This window comes from Pristiophorus japonicus, chromosome 2 (assembly GCF_044704955.1).
Source record: "Pristiophorus japonicus isolate sPriJap1 chromosome 2, sPriJap1.hap1, whole genome shotgun sequence".
NCBI lineage: Eukaryota > Metazoa > Chordata > Chondrichthyes > Pristiophoridae > Pristiophorus > Pristiophorus japonicus.
The window spans coordinates 316,708,957-316,718,175 of record NC_091978.1 but is presented as its reverse complement, the minus strand read 5'-3'; the positions used below and the strand labels follow the sequence as shown (position 1 = coordinate 316,718,175).

General features: G+C 48.5%; 1 pseudogene; it reads right to left on the bottom strand.

The window, feature by feature from the left end:
- Positions 1-829: 829 nt before the first annotated feature.
- LOC139252609 (U2 spliceosomal RNA) lies at positions 830-1,069 on the bottom strand (annotated as a pseudogene).
- Between the last annotated feature and the right edge of the window lie 8,150 nt (positions 1,070-9,219).

Genomic DNA, 9,219 nt, shown 5'->3' with positions numbered 1-9,219 from the left:
TTCCACAAAGAGGTTATCAGTGAGATATGCCAGCTCAGCAGGAGAGATCTGCAGCCTGCCAGCACCATCAGGACCGCACTGTCCGTCAAGGTCAAGGTCACCGCGGCACTGTCGTTCTATGCATCGGGTTCCTTTCAGGCCTCAGCTGGCAACATTTGCGCATGGCTCATATATCTCAGCATGCCACACATTGCTGCATTAGACAGCTCACTGAAGCCCTGTACGCATGCAGGATGGTCTTTATCAGCTTCCCTATGACCAGGGAGGCTCAGACTGAGAGGGCTTTAGGATTCTACCAAATTGCTAACTTCCCCAAGGTGCAGGGAACAATAGACTGTATGCACATTACGATGCGGGCACCTTTTCAGAATGCAGAGGTTTTCAAGAACCGCAAGGGATTCCACTCCCTGAATGTGCAACTCGTTGTTGACCACCAGCAAATTATTATGGCAGTGAATGCTAAATTTCCAGGCAGCATCAATGATGCTCACATCCTGCGTGAGAGAACTGTATCTGACTTGTTTAACAATCAGCCACAAGGTTAATGCTGGATGCTTGGTGATAAAGGATATAGCCTCATCACCGGGCTGATGACCCGCCTTCGTGACACCCACACCAAAGCCGAGAAGCGATACAACGAAAGCCACAGAGCCACTCGCAATATCGTGGAGAAAACCACTGGAGTGCTTAAGAGGCACTTTAGATTTTTTTTTTTTTTTTGAAATTCGTAGCCAATCGTTCCAATTCTTTGTCAAATCACAAACGCCAGAGGTCACCTTGCACACGCCAAGGATCACTCTGCGCCAATGCTCTTAGCCAAAAGGCCTATAGCCACTGCACCATTCCTGGAAGTACTGCAATACCAGGTTCATGCCATGGAGGTGGATGGGTCAGGTCCCCCACACACCTCCGTGGAGGTGGATGGGTCAAGCCACCCCACCCACCTCCTGTTTCCAAAAAAGCAAGCATATACCTTCCTGATCCAGGGAGAACCACCCGGAGGTCATGGTGGCTACTCCCCTGTCAGGTCAGTTACGCATGATCTTAGCCAAAAGGCTTAAGAGGCACTTTAGATGCCTGGACCACTCAGAAGGTGAGCTCCAATACCACCATGAGCAGGTAGCTCAATTCGTGGTGGTGTGCTCCATGCTGCACAACTTGGCTATCAGGAGGGGACAAGAATTGCCAGAAGGGTCTGACAGTCCACCTCAGTAGAGAGAGGAAAAGGAGGATGAGGAGATGGACGCTGACATCGGGCCTGACAATCAGGCTGATGCTGAAGCCATGCCCCTGCCCCCCTGCAGACCGCATGAAAGGGCCCGTGGTGGTGTGATAGCTGCAAGACTCTTATGTCAAGAGCTCATAAATGAGCACTTTGCTTGAAAGAATGTTGGTGGTATTTACAAAGCTGCAACACTGCTGGGTGTGCAGGTCATATATCAATGGTGTGCATCACCTTGGTGACAGTTAAAGTTTAAGTTGATTCAAGTTAAGTGTAATTGTACCCTTTCATGTTAAGGAATCACCAGTGTGTAACGGTGCAGTTATCTGAGCCAATGCGCAACAAGGTTATGTTAAATAAAAAACATTTAAACCGACCATTTGTCTGAAATCATAAGTATATCTGTAAAAAACACCCCATCACACCTCTGCCCCAGCCCACAACAAATTTATCATATTTACATCATTACAATGGTCCCCATTTCCCACAATACAGAACACAAATGCAAACCAACAAGATAGCCCCCTCGCCCCTTTCCCCGACCCTCCCACCAAAATAGCAGCAGCAGCAACCTAAAAATATGCCCCAGACAATACCTGCGGCCATGCACCTCACTTTCCTTTCCCCCCGTGCTTCTCCTCCCCACCTCTATCCCTTCTCCTTCCCCTCCTGACTCCAAGTCGCCTGGCCGAGGAGCTCCTCAGGCGATGCTTCATTGGGGTGGGGGGGGGGGGAGGGGGATGACGGCAGAACTGCTGCTTGGACGGATACGGGAGAGGACGGTCCCAAGGTGGGAACATGCTCTGAGCCAGAAGCAAGATGATCCTCCTGGCTCTCATGTGTCATTGGCAATGAGGTTGCGGCACCTTGGGACGCAGTGCCGCACTCCGGGACCACTGGGAACTCTCTGCCACCAGTGTTCCTGGCTAACAGCTCCAGGGCCTCCTCAAAAACTCGGTGCCAACTACCTTCTTGGTGCTTAGTAGGCTTTTTGCTGCTGGTGAATCTCCCTCGTGCCTCCCACAACAGCCAAACTTGCACACACCACACCCACAGTCCCTCTCTGCTCCCTCTCTCTCTGCCTCCTCTTCTGCACATGTAATGATGACCCCTGACCTTCTGAATCGCGGGAAATGAGCTTTGCCATGCTGTTGCTAAGGACAGCGACACTTTATGGCAGAAGGTCAGAGAGATTTAACGCTAACGTCCATTTCAGATCGCTCGCGGTAACGCCCAATTTTTAAAATGGAGACTAGGGGCTTTGAAAATGGGCGACAAGCCAGCGATCTGAAAACCCATTTTTACCGCCCACACTGGAAATAACGCCCATTTTTGGGTGATCTGCACAAAAGTGCAAAATCTAGCCCCATATGTTAGTCCGAAGGATTTTGCAGGGTCGACTGGGTTGGGTGTGCCGTTGTGGTGTTTGTAGCCAGCGCTAAGGTCGATGCCGGGTGGTCTGTCCGGTTTTATTCTTATTATTCTTTTTCGTAGTGGATTGTTACAACTGAGTGGCTTACTAGGCCATTTGAGAAGGCAGTTAATCGTCAACCACATTGCTGTGGGCCTGGATTCACATATAGGTCACAGAACAGGTAAGGACGACAGATTTCCTTCCCTAAAGGACATTAATGAACCAGATGGGTTTTTTCGACAATCTGATAGTTTCATGGTCACCATTATTGATACTAGCTTTTTAATCCAGATTTATTCAATTAACTGAATTTAAATTCCCCAGCTGCCATGGTGGGATTTGAACTCACGTCTCTGGACCAGTAGTCGAGGCCTCTGGATTACTCGTCCAGTAACATAACCACTATACATAGCCACATACATAACCACCGATGCCCAATCTGTAATTTTGGAGTGCATGCTCAACTTACTGGCCTCTGTTAACTGTGACCAGCTAATCAAGCGTTGACAAGCAGGAAGGAGGCTTGAGCATGCGTTATTTAAATGGATCATCAGTAACAACTTGCAGCTGACATGTTTGTTCAGTTTGACAGGTCTGTCGAACCTTCTGCCACTCTAGCAGCTTTTTAAACATCTTTCAGGGTCCTAAGGTATATTGTTGGGGAAATTGGAGAATGTCTTTATTCTTATTTAAAGGCTTCTGCTCACAACACTTGTTCACAGTTGGGGGTTCTAATGGCAGTCCCCCTTGTGCTTGTGTATTTTCGGGAGAGGGAGCAGAGGCAGCAAAGAAGAGAAGAGCCATGCAGAAGGAGGAGGAGGAAAGCTCTCAACAGGAGGATTTACCCACCTAGGATCTTCCGAGAGCACTTATATCCACTTCAGTGAGGAGCAGTGTATTACGAGGCTTCACTTCATCAAAGAATTCAGCCACCTCCTACAAGCAGACCTGCAGCCTTAGAGCAGGACAACCACAGCTCTTACAGTGGCCCTCGAGGTCATCGTGGCCGTCAAATTCTTCACCAGTGGATCCTTCCATTCTGCAGCAGGAGACATAGCTAACATCTTCCAGTTCGCCATCCATCGCTGCATCCGGGAGGTCAGAGGAGAAGGGATTATATTTTTTTCTCTCCGAGCAGAGAAGCAGGAGGTTCTCCTCCTGCAGAAGGAGAAGCAGAGAGAAGCAGCTGCCCTCAGGTGGCACACTTGGACTGACACAGGACAATGTCACCATGACTGCTGCCAAGACAGCAGGCATTGATCATCAGGATGTGCTAGGTGTGGTCGCACAACAACTGCACATTAAGTGAGTGGTAGCCTTTACAGTTACAGAAGATCTCAGGATTATGCTGCGCCCACAAAGTCACATGTGTGCAGTCAGTGGCGCCCCGTGCCATTGGGAAAGCCCGCTATCCTGGCAAAGCCATCACGAGGGCGCAGCCCTTGTCAGCAGGGATTGCGGGACCACCTCAGGAAGAGGACGAGGGAGAGGAGAGGAGGAGGAGGATGAGGAGGAAGGCAGGAGGCAGGCAGCAAATTACACTTTGTCACAAGCTGTCTGTGAATGCCTCATCAAACTCCAATTCAAGTGAATGAAACCCCAGATCCCTGTTGCTCACTACATCCTCATCAACCACATCCCCATCATACCATCCCTCTGTCACAGAATATCACAGCGTGCTCCAGGGCACAATGCTGAAATGAGGGCCGCCACAAAACGAAGATTCCAAATATGAAATTAATAAATTTATCACTATTCAATTCACAACAACAACTTATATTTACATCATGCCATTTAACGCAATAAAATGTCCCAAGGCGCTTCACAGGAGTGTAATTTTAAAAAAAACATTTGACACTGAGCTATATAAGATGTTAGGGTAGATAACCAAATAGCTTGGTGGAAGAGGTAGTTTTAAGGAGCAATCCCTTAGTGTCTGTCATTTGGGTGCCCTTTCCTGCTCTGGTGCTCCTATGCAGTGCTCTCCCAGTGGCTGCAGCATGACTGGTGGAAGGCTGCTGAGTTTACGCTGGGGAGATTTCAGATGCCTTGCAGGATGACCTCGGCCAGCCCTGGACCTAGAAAGCCTGGCTGTAGACTGCACCACCTCGGCATGGGCGCCAGCAGTCTGAGCTGGCTGGCTGACAGGCAGTGGCAAGGGCAATGGTGGAGTGGCAGTGGTGGGAATAGGAATGCAGTCATCCTGAGAGTACGGCAGGTTCCTGTTTCACAGACCCACTGCCACTCCCCCGGGCGGTGCCTCAGGATTCCTAGTTGGAGGACAGATTGCTAGGCTGCTGTGACACCCTGCAAGCCCTGTTAGACACTGTTCAACCAAGCCATGATGGCAGCAGTCTGAGCTTGATCAGCAGCAAGTTTAAACTGCATGAGAGCAGTCTGATCTTGCGTGGTAGCAAGCTGAGACTGAGGGGCCTGTACTTCTGCTGCAGCACTAAGACTTAAGGTCGCTTCCGCCTGTGCTGCAATGGCAGCCGCGATATCGCCCATCACACGCAGCATCATCCTGGTCTCTACTGGAGTTGTCCATCATTTCCAGTTTGGAAATCATGGCTCCAAGGCCTGCGCCATGCCCTGTCCAATGTTGGAGCCGGACTCCTCCATGATCCTTGATATTGTCAAGAGGTTCTCTGGCAGGCTTGCCATTGCACTTAACAATTCGATGTGCATGCCCATCACCCTTTTTCTAAAGGCCACCCCATCGAGGTCCTCATCGGAGTCGTGAGCAGCAGAACTCACACGCGAACTCACCCTCCGGGGAGCTGGCACCCAAGCTACCCTTTCCCCCTGGCTTTGATGCAGCCCGGTGACTCACCCATGTGCAGATCCTGCATCTACACTGCCCTCTAAATTCCGCGCAGTGCCAGTTTCTGGGCTGGTGTCTGGGAATGTCAGATACAGTGTGCCTTCCTCTTCTCCTTCAATCTCCTCCATCGCCTTGGGTACAGGCTCTACGGATGGCAGTTCTTCGTTATCTGAAAGCAGAAATGCACACGAGTTGGGTTGTGGCGAGGGGAGGGGGGGAAAGTAAGATATCCATGCATACAGCATCAGCAACTTGTAAGTTGGAAACGATTGTAGGATGAGTGGGAAGTGGGATCTGAGAAGAAGGATTAGGAATAAGCATACTGTTGTTGTCCCTAAGGGCTTCAATTTTGCCCATTGCCATGGCCTCGGTGACTTCCCCTCCAATGAATAACGAGCACACTCTCCTCCAGGTGGTTCAAGGCCTGTATTGCTGCTTGCCCCCTGCCTGTCTGCCGCTGCTCCCGACGATTGTGAGCGACCTTAGCCTGCAAGAGAAAGGGAAGTGTGTTAATGAGTTTGGTGCAATGTGTTTGGGTGATATGCCTGCCCTAGTTGAATATCTGTCATTGTGTACAAGGTGTGACATGTGGGTGTGAGGGTTACAGCAGTGGTAAGATTGTGAGGGTGAAGTGAAGCTCTGAATGTGAGGTGTGAGTTGTGATAGGTAGAGATTGTTGGTAGGTGAGTGATGGTGATGTGGTGCATTGAGCAGTGCAGATGGTGAGATATGGCATTTGCTGAAGTCTTCATTCAGCTTGACCTGCTGTGTGAGGTCATTAAACTTCTGGTGGCATTGTATCCATGATATGGGGACCACACTATTGGTCATCACCTATGCAGATATCTCCAGCCAGAGCCTTCTAGACATATGGGCAGTTTGCTCCCCTTTAAGGAGAAAGCCTAGGCCAAACACATCTTGCAATTGGACCGCACCCGATATTGGTCCACCTGTTGAACGGTAAGCCAGTTTAGCGCTGAAATCAGCACTATAATCATGTAAATGAGCACTCAGCATGAATTTTGTGTGCTATGTAGACCCAGTGCAGCTAAATAATGCTGGGCCATGACATCGTCCATTTTCGGGCCATATCCAATTTCTAGGCCTTAATATTTAGAGAGTACGGGATGGATTTTCTAGGTGATATGGAATGGCTGGCAAATTGGTTGAGGGGCCATTTTGATGTGTTCCTGTTCCAGTTGGTCTCTGCATGCACTTCCTCATCTACATGCTGCCCACGGCGACATCATCTGAAAATACGTCAGATTCCACATATAGGCTGACAGCACTCAGCTCTACCTTTCTCAACACCTCATTGCCTCTGATTTGTCACGTTGCTCGCCTGACATCCAGTATTGAATGATCTGAATTGTCCGTCAATTAAATATTGGGAAGACCGAAGCTATTGTCTTCGGCCCCTGACACAAACTCTGTTCCCTAGCCACTGATTCCATCCCCCTCTCTGGCCACTGTATCAAGCTGAACCAGACTGTTTACAACCTCAGCCTATTTGATGCTGAGATGAGCTTCCGAACATATATCCTCTCTGTTACCAAGGCCACCAACTTCCATCTCCATAATATCGCCTGTCTCCGTCCCTGCCTCAGCCCATCTGCTGCTGAAACCCTCATCCATACTTCTGTTACCTCCAGCCTTTTGGCCATTGGGGGGATAATTGCGGTTGGAGGCTTCCTGCTGAAGAACGCTTCAGATCAAAACATTTTTTACGAAAATACCTGGTGGTCCCGGAGAAATGTAGGATTGCGCTCCGAAGTCTAGATTCGCAGTCCAACGTACGGGAACATGTCTTCCAGGATCGTATGCGTATCCTGGGATCACGTGGACCTGGACCACCAATCACATTGTAGTATTCTCATTCACAGTAATGGGAGCTCCGAGCTCCCTTTACTATCAATGAGAATATTCCTAAAATCAAATAAAACATATAAATAAAAAAAACACTTCACGTTTTAAAAATTAATATAAATTGCTTTTGAGAAAAAATTATTTTTTTGAAATTAAAAAAAATGTTTTAATAGTGTTAAAAATAAACTTGCCTAGACAGGATTTTTAATATAAAAATAAGTAGTAATATTTAATTTTTCTTTGTTTCTTAGGGGCCGAAATTGATGGCCTTACTGCTGATTGCCGCCGAGATCCTCTGACATTCCACTTCGGGTTCCGCCCTGTGCCAGTTTGCACTTGGGCTGGAGCGAGCAGGAGGGAAGAACCGGCGAGAACCACCCGCTCACAGAGCTAATATTGTGTGTATGGGACTTTGTAATAATACATGCAGTGTATGAATGAGTAGGGGGCGAAAGCATAGCAGGAAAAAGATGGTACTAACCCTGACCTTGGCGGTACGCTCCAGCTTCCCTATTTCCACACCCTCTATATTCGATAAGAACATAAGAAATAGGAGCAGGAGTAGGCCATTTGGCCCCTTGAGCCTGTTTCACAATTCAATGAGATCATGGCTGATCTACCTCAACTCCACTTGCCTGCACTATCCCCATAACCCTTGATTCCCTTAATATTCAAAAATCAATTGATCTCTGTCTTGAATACATTCAACGACTGAGCCTCCACAGCCCTCTGAGATAGAGAATTCCAAAGATTCACCATGCTCTGATTGAAGAAATTTCTCCTCATTTCAGTCCTAAATGGCCGAACCCTTATTCTGAGACTGTGACCCCTGGTTCTAGACTCTCCAACCAGGGGAAACATCCTCCCTGTATCTTTCCTGTCAAGCCCTGTAAAAATGTTGTATGTTTCAATGAGATCGCCTCTCATTCTTCTAAACTCTAGAGAATATAGGCCGAGTCTACTCAATCTCTCCTCATAGGACCATTCCCTCCATCCCAGGAATCAGTCTGGTGAACTTTCATTGCACTCCCTCGATGGGAAGTATATCCTTCCTTAAGTAAGGAGACCAAAACTGTTCACAATACTCCAGTTGTGGTTCACCTATATACTCCATCTATATAATTACACTGCCTCTCTGTCCTTGAAGAGAACTTCTCCGTCCTTCAACCACAGTGGGGTAGGACCTTGGGTGCTTGGGCCAAAGTGGGTTTTTACTGCACTGAAGAATCCATGCACGTCGTGATTTTCGGCTGGTTGCTGGATCTCCTGCGCTTTCTCCACCCACCACCTGTTCTTTAGGTTGCAAGTTTTTTTTTTGGACCTCGGCCTTCAGACACCTGTAGATCTGCTTTCTTGCACTCAAGTTGTCTTGCTGTTTCCAATTCTAGAATGCCTTGCGTTTGCAACTTATTAGCTCCTGGTCAATCTCGTTGAACCAGACTTGGTGTTTCCTGGTCACATGACCGAGCGTCTCCTCACAGGTCTTAATTATGGAGGCCTTGAGGGCAGACCAAGCACCGTAAGCACCCTGCATCTCTGGATCACGTTGAGTTGCCAGGTTGGTAGTGAGGCACTAGCTGAATAGCGCTTTCTTAGCATGGTCTCTCAGTGCTCCAGCATTTGTTTTCCTGCGGCGTTGTTTCTGTTGCCGCCACTGTTTTTAGGCAACATTGATGGACATCACAGAGTGGATTAGGCAGTGGTCCATCCAGCAGTCATCAGCAACTGTCATGGCCCGGGTGATGCGCACGTCCCTGCGATCCGTCAATCAGACGATGACATAGTCTAGCAGATGCTCGTGCTTAGATCGAGGGTATTGCCTTGAAGACTTGTTCTTGTCTTTCTGATGGAACAAGGTGTTTGTTATGACAAGGCCATGTTCTAAGCATTTCG